Below are 8,723 nucleotides of genomic sequence, written 5' to 3' on the forward strand. Positions count from 1 at the left end.
CTATCATTTACCCTATTTTTCTTTATTTTATTATTTTATAAAAAAGAACTTTATTTTACTCTTTTATTGAATAAATAACCAATTAAAATATCCCTTTTATAAAACATCATTTTACTTTATTTATTTTCTAATGCTACAAAACCCTTATTTTAATTAACAAGACCCCTTTTATCTCATTTATTTAATTTCTAAAAAATCTATTAGTTTCTGGTCCATATGACTAATCATTAAAACTCAATTTCAAACCAATATCTCACCCCAAAATATTTACTTAATTCAATTAATTATAAAAACAAAATACATACTCAATAAATATCAATATATATTTACTTACCAAAAATTGGGGTATTACAATGACCATTCAAATTCATTTGATTCACAAAATGATTAAAATGTCCTCTTCAACAAAAAGACAAGGAACTTTACATTTCATGGGTTTCATCTACCCATAGAGAAAGTGCATGTCAAAATAATTCTAAGGAGCGCATAAGTGTTGTGAGTCTAGCATCATAAACAAGTAATAAGGACCATTAGATTTGGGAACATACTCCATATTACACTTGATTATACGTTTTTCCATATTAAAAAATAAACGCACATGCAACTCTATTTTTTTCTTGGAATTTTAATTTATTAAAAAAAGTCCCACTTATGGAAAAAGTTAGCAACTTCTGTTTATCCTTTCTCTCTCCTCCAAAGGCAAATGTTGATTGCTGCCGAAGTTTGTGCTTCATTTTGACTCCATCCATGTTCAGTAGCTTAATCTGTTCACTTTTTGTGTCTTTTGCGACACGACCCCCTTTGCCAAAATCCCCAAACATGAATATGTTGTGTTTAACAAAGTTAATAGGATTTGAGGTGGTGCAGTCTGTAGGCGATGATGATGTAGTTTCAACGTTGGGTGCATTTTAGAAAAACCTACAAAAGGCATATCCTTGATTGGACGTTGGTTCGTGTGCAACTTAATTGTATGGTAGATCTATTTTGTGACATGTTATCTTCTTGTGCTACCTCATGGCTACTTTCTAATAAAAGAAAATAAATCTTTAAGTTTGTAATTTAGAATAAATAAATAAAAAACCTTGACAACTTCAAAAAAAAAAAAACCTTAACATTTCATATAAATAGTTTTACATATGTATTTATACATACTATTTTGTATTTTAAATTTTTATTATATGGCTAGTGGTTTATCTTTTCTATACTATGTTACAAAAGAAAATTCTTTACTTACATTCTAACGTCATAATCCCAGACAAATATAGATGATGTAATTATTATTTACCATCCTTATCCAATCTTGAAATGCAACTGAATTTTCATTTTTATTTCTTTATAAAACTCACTTTAGTAAATCTTTTAAGACCACATATAAAAAAATATAATTTGTATTTTGTAAAATACAGCCTCACTACTAAAATAATATTGTTTTGTGACTGTTAAGGAGTGCATTCGACAAGGGTTTTTGACTGTCGTTGTATCCAACGTTGTGGAATGTCGCTTCATTTACGACGATGGTTCAAAAACTGTCTTAGTTTGCGACACACTCAAAGATGATTGTGAGTTTGAAACCGTCTTTGAATGTGACACATTCAAAGATGATTACAATGTTGGAACCGTCTTAGAATGTGACACATTCAAAGACGGTTATAACCTCATAATCGTCTTTGAATATAGTAGGTTCTAAGACGTTTATAACCATCTTTGAATGTGCCACATTCTAAGACAGTTTCAATGTTATAACTGTCTTTGAATGTGCCCCTTCTTACATTGGTTTAAAGCGATAACCGTCTTAGAAGAATCCCCCTTCTAAGACGAATTTTGTGGAATAGGTGTTTTTTTTTTATTGTTGCACCCAAATATATAAAATCTTAAAATTTCTTTTTAAGCGAAAAAGAACTAATTGTATGTTGAACTACAATTGCAAATTAATCCAAAAGAATAATAAAGTATAGTTGTGCGCTCTTTAAATCAACATACAATCTATTAATCAAATGTGCGAAATAAAATCAATCATGATTTAAGCTTATCATCCTCATTTATAACAACAAATGACGATGAAAGGTACAACAACAACATAATGATGTACTGAAACAATGAATAATTGGGAGGTACATTTAGTTATATGACTTCAATCTACATTTAACTTGTTTTATTTTGCAACATCCTAGCATTTCTACTATGCAAACTCTATTTTTACCTATGACGAACTGATTGAATGAATAATGGGGAGATATCTAAGGATGCTGTTGGTTGGAGCTGCCCTTGAGTTCAACAAAATCCAACAAATTCCACCTATTCAAAGATTAGATAAAAATTGATTAGAAACACATGAAATTTTATAAAAAGGAAACAATTTGGTAGTGTATGTCATGCGAAAGCTCTTGTATACTTTCTCTAATTTAAGTGTAGCAATGTGTTTAGGGCTATTTGGATTTAAAAGTGTTGATTGGATTTAGAAGTGCTAGCTTGTACAAATCTATCTCCTTCCCTGATTTATGCAATTTTATTTACTTCTAGTTTCTAACATGATTAAGCCAGAATATGACATCTCCACAACTTCTCCACTAACAACTCTATTGTGTTGGTGCCAATTGAATTGCAGCTTTGAAGATTCAATCCCAGTAAGGTATGGCCCAATTTCATCAAGAAAGGTGCACTTTTGTTTGATACATTAGAACAACCAGACAAGGAAAACACTTGCAAGCTAGGTAGACTGACCCTTGAGAGAACTGTGATACCAACATTGGTGATTGCACACTTTGACACATCTAGATCATTAAGCACTACAAAGTTGTTTGCAATTGCAACCAAGCTTGCATCAGTAATTTTCTAGCATCCATCAAGATATAGTAGTTTGAGTGTTCCACCATGTATTCTGCCCAAGGCTGAGACTACATTATCTGTCAAGTTCCAGTAACCAATGAGGTTTACATTGACAAGTCTAGCCTAACAATTATGCAAAAGGGGGAGAAGACCAACATCATTTATGGCATAGAGTTTAGTCAGATTAAGATGCTGAAGTCAAGGACACAATTTGAACAATTATGACTTGGCTAGCATTGATAAAACCAAGTCACTTTTGAATTACTAAAGGTCGAAGAGACTCGCAAGGAGAAAGCATAGACACTTCCATATCGATATCTTTGACTCCCATGCACTTCACAAGGGAAAGAGAGAACTTTATTTTGATGTTTGTGAGGGCAACAATAATCCCGGACTGAGTGAACCTGTTGTGTTCCTCCAGCATCAAGCTCTCAAGAGATACTACAACTTTGGCAAATGCAACCAATCCATTGTCAGAAACAAAGCAACACCGGCGAAGGCACAATTGCTTCAGGTTGATGCAACCCTTACTAATGACCTCTATGCTTGTATCAATTATTCCCCTACAGGAAGTAATAGTAAGTAACAATATGTTCATAACTTCATACACGTACTTACTGAATGCATAGTGAGGAAGAGACATATTATCAAAACAAGACATCATATCATGAAAGAAAATACAATCCCATGAGTGAAATGTGTAATCTATGCAAATATATATATATATATATATATATATATATATATATATATATATATATATATATATATGTATGTATGTATTACAGAACTACCAATGTGTACTTAATGTTATAATCAAAGTTGTAATAGTTCCCAAAATGACAAAAAAAAAATCTGAGTGAAATATCTTTTCTACTGTTTTGAATGTAGTTATAAATGTAAAGGTACTAGAGTAATCCACTTATGTAATCCCACACCTAGAAATATGTCCAAAAAATCAGGAAGAAAGTTGCTGAAAATGAAACTTTAAACTCTAAAGCCTTACCATACATCATTGGGAGAATAATGATCATGATGCTTGAAGGAAGTGCATAAGGATAAGCATGACTTACCATACATCATCAACATTATTTAAATCACATGAATTGGGAGACTTTCTTTTGCAGGATTTATCCTTTATTTTGTTTCTTCAAATAGAAATATCACCCCTTTCATACTTGTTTTCCCAACAAAGACTTTTAGGCAACTCCTCAAGTTTTTTCTATTCTGCCTTCAGATCTTCCTTGGATTTCTTCCATGTTTGGTAGTATGTTTTCCAATTAATTGGGGGCCCAAAAAATCCAGAATCCACCAGGCCTTAAGACTCGGTCAACTTCCATTACATACATTCCCTTTGCATTCAATAATCGGGTCAATGTTCATTAACATTGACAAGCAATTACATTAAGATAGTGGACAAAAGGATGTCAAATTTACAAGCATATGCATTATTTTGTTTGGAAGTTCAAATGTATCATCATCTAGACATCTACATATGAAAAGGATAATGACAAAGTATTCTTCATCAATCATATTGACTGTCCAATTTAGCACTAACCATTTGAAGTTCATTGTATCAGACATCGAGAACACTGGGCCATATCGAATCCTATTGATGGGTATGGAAGGCGGATGGTGCCAAGGACACCAATGCCAGCAGGTACCCCTCGTTCTAGAGCACATTGAACTTATGCTTCATGGTTGACCTTCATAGCAAAGGACATAACTAGGACATTCCTATTTAGCAAGTAGGCTCCCCAGCTTGCAACCTGTATAATTTTTCATGTTCACATTGATAAAGAATTCACAAACCAATTGAAAGGCATCTATTGAAAAAAAGTAATATGTGTAACCATGCACAAGAAAAACAAAATGGAAATTGATTCCTAGTATATTCAAAATATTTACATCAAAATTGAGAAATTTGGAATGCAATAGACAAAAGAAGATCATTTAAGTAAATGGTCAACATGAGATTCCCAAGCACCAACCATGAGAAGTAATTCTTAAATTTCATTTAGCTTAATTGCTTTTTAGGGAAGCTATAAATATTACAGAGGGAAAGACTTCAAAAAAACATTGGCACAAGAATTATGAATTAAAAATACACACATTTAACAAGTTAAAAAAAGTGACCCTTTAGCTAAGGAATTTGAATTTGATCTGAAATCCCTTAGTGGTATAAGATCAAGGGAAAAGAAAAGAAACTAAGTTATAAAACTTGATTACGCATTCAGGATAAGGATCTTCTAAATGTTGATTGTTTTTAAAGTAGAAAAGTAAAGGTGTATGCATCTATCAATTGACTTCTACAACTTTCTGATCTTAATCCATATTAGAGGACCTTTTACTATTTACTACATATCCTTAAACTAAAGAAAAAAAGCATACTCTCAGAAGAATAACTTAATCATTAAAACTTACTCCACAACCAATGTCCAATGCTTTTCTGACAGAATCATCTATAATTGGAATAATTGACGCAAGTTCATCATTATATGCATATGCTCCTTGAGGGAACATGGTCCCTCCACTTGGAAATTTAAACAAATTTCCTTGGAATTACAACCAATTTTGAACAGCCTTTTCCACTATCAAGCTCTTGTAAGGAACATTATCATAGTAGGCATAATCATGGCTTTTAGGCCATGGTACATGAGTTGTGGACCCTTTGTGGGCTGGAATAAGGCAGTGCAATTTTTCATTTTCAGAGGTACAATGCCTTTCCCTATAGATCATATTCTCTCTTGGGAATTTCATTTGGTCTTGCACTTGGCAAGGTGTATAATCAGTATATTTCATGTCACACGGCTTGAATGCTTTATCTTTTAGCACATCAAGTTTGACAATTTCTACATCACTGCCATGGGATTCAAAACTCAAATTGGGCAAAACAGTGCGGTCTGTCATTAGGTTATTAACTTTCAATGTAAGGTTATCTCCCTTCCCAGATCCATTTCCTTGCCATGCTCCCAAAAGATAAAAGAAACAACGTAGACTAAGCACAGAAAATATTGACAGTGGCCTTCGTCCTCTATAGCTCGATGCATTAGTTTTAGAACCCATTAATTGGATGGCAGTACCCTCTCAAACATATGGCAGTGTACACTGAAACTAATGAGGCTCAAAATCAAGAAAACTACTGAAATTGAACTAATAAAGTAGTAATAATTATCTAAGCACACAAAATTTATTATATGTTAACAAAAAAAGGTACTAGAATTGATTTAGAATCTATAAGGTAGTTTGGGGCACAATTTATAGGCGGAGAAAACCTTATAATAAACAAGCATTTAACTTGATGCAGCTGCCACTTCAAAGCCTAACCAATTAAAGCCATCAATCAGGATGGTGGCACTACTATAACTTCTGCTGCAAGAGCTAAAAATGCAATGAAAAAGTGTTAGAGATAGGGGGAGCAACATAGTGAACAACCTAAGGCTAAAGCTTGAAGCTCAAAGAAAAGCTTGAAGAAGTTTTTTTGAAGAAGTTTTGGCTTTTACATGCCTAACTCCCTTGAGTGGCATTTTATATTTGTTGTTATCTTGGTTGTTGCATATTAGTACATTTGATATTTGTTTTGCATTGTGCATCATCATAGTGTGTGTGAAGAAAAGTTTCTAAGTTAGAAAAATGGCTTCATAGGAAAAAACTCTTTGTTTTAATCGATTACAGCGTTGTCGTAATCGATTACAACAAGCTAGCTGCTTCCAGTTGTTGGTATGGGATTTTGGCTTCACAAAGATAGTTACAGGTGATTGTGTTGTATCTATGGTGTTTAAAAAAAAGTTTAATAATTATGAAATAAACTCAAACTTTCTATTTTTTGCAAAGCAGATTTGTGGCTTCAAGTCTCTTTGTCGTCTCATTTCTTTTGTGACAAGAACAATTGTCTTTACATTTCTTTTACATTTCATGGTTCTTGTTTATTATCCAGAAATCTAATACTGATTGTATTGAAATGGTTGCATCTGCTTCCTTTTCTTAGTTGATCTTGGTGGATGGACACATGTTGTTGTCGAGAAGCCTTTTAGTAAGGATCTAGAATCTGTAGAGGAACTCAGTACTGAGATTGGAAAGTTGTTTGAGGAACCACAAATTTATCGTTTTGATCACTACATGGGAAAAGAACTAGTGCAGAACTTGGTAATAAATGATTATACAATGGCTTATTGTTTGTTTCATGAATTTTGCCTAATGAATAATCCCTTTACATTTAACTTATATTGGTAGTTGGTACTTCGCTTTGCAAATCGGTTTTTCTTGCAACTTTGGAATCGCGACAACAATGACAACGTACATGTGATAATTTTTAGTTGTCAAAGTTACAACTTTGGGTTAAGAGTTACTTAAACTTCATTTATTCAACTGATGTTAGGGAAGGTATTGTTGGTTGAGCTTTGGAAAAATTCATAGTTTGTCCTATCATATCTATCATCTTTTTTCTTTTCATTCTTTAATTTTACAAGCATCTCAATTTATTTCTTAACAATCTTTTGTAGCCTTATCTAACTCAACTACTGCATCGGATTTGATGTGGCACAATTTTAAACTTGAGCATTGTTGTTAATCCTATGACAAATAGTTTTTAGAGAGGATTTTGGAGCTGATAGTCATGGTGGATATTTTGACCAATATGGGTATGTGTAGAAATTTGTTTTAGCGAAGTTCTCAGATGATTAGTTACTACCAATAGTAGATTCTAAAATGAAATAATGTTGAGAAAAACAAGTTTTTGATCACCAATTTTTCTGTTGTTATTGATGATATTGAAAAGAAACTTCTAACTTTGTATGTTACATCCGACTTGGTTTTGTTCTTCTTTCCAATTAACAAATTAAATTGAATTGATGTTTCTGATTGGTATGTCATCATTAATACGTGTGGTGTACAAAAATTAATTCAAATTAGAACAACACTGTTTGATAATGGATTTTTTCGAAGTAGTCAAGCATAACATTTTATTATATGTTTAATTTTTTTATTATTTACTATTATTATTTAATTGTGGGTTGGATTTTTTATAATAAGAAAAATATATCAAATTTTATGCTACTACAAATAGATATTTATATATTTGGAATTGGTTAAAATATGGTAAATGCATATGTACCAGATAAAAAATATGTGGTTGATTTTTGCATTCAAATACTAATTATATTCCCACTATTAGTTTATTGCTGTCAACTTTTATTTTTACTAGTTTTTTTTAATTTAATTGATTAAGAAGTCTCACAATTTTGTGGCCGACAAAATTTTCATGAATTTCCTAATGAAAGGAACACTAAGCCCACTGCTCACGTGATAGACTTGACAAAATCCTATAATATCTTGGCTAATAGAAATTTTTATTTGACTAATCCATCCATACAATTAATTATTTGAATTTTAGTTTATTTAATGGTGTTTGGATATTTGGTGCAGAATTTTATCAACAGGCGATTAAGTGTGAGAAAGGATCGTTCATCACTTCCACTAGAGCATTGGCAACACTTTCTGGGGCCAAGACGGGTTGCTCTCCAAGGAACAAAAGCATCGTCTGATCGATCTTACTAAGAACAAGCTTTGGTGGGGAAAGTGAGTACTAAGTTTAAGCAATTGCCAATTATGTGTAATAAACAATAATATTTGTGGCTTATATATTTTTGTCACGTTATGTTTTTCGTTTTCATTTTTATTTGTCTTTATTTCTACTTTATGACATGGTTTTAATTGGTAATTAGTTATTATGGCAATGAAGTGTCTACATGGTTTCTTTTTACCCCACTTGCATTATCTAAATTCTAAAGTCATATGTAATAATTGTATATTGTTGAATACATCATACTGTAATTCCTCAATGCTTTCTATATATCATGGCAAAAAAAAAACACGCTTTCTAAGATGCTGCCAGAAAA

General features: G+C 32.1%; 2 pseudogenes; both read right to left on the reverse strand.

Annotated features, from left to right (window-relative positions):
• Nucleotides 1-2,532: 2,532 nt before the first annotated feature.
• LOC114420510 lies at nucleotides 2,533-3,515 on the reverse strand (annotated as a pseudogene).
• A 233-nt stretch (nucleotides 3,516-3,748) lies between these two features.
• On the reverse strand, nucleotides 3,749-5,911 carry LOC114420511 (annotated as a pseudogene).
• Nucleotides 5,912-8,723: the final 2,812 nt, after the last annotated feature.

This window comes from Glycine soja, chromosome 7 (assembly GCF_004193775.1).
Source record: "Glycine soja cultivar W05 chromosome 7, ASM419377v2, whole genome shotgun sequence".
NCBI lineage: Eukaryota > Viridiplantae > Streptophyta > Magnoliopsida > Fabales > Fabaceae > Glycine > Glycine soja.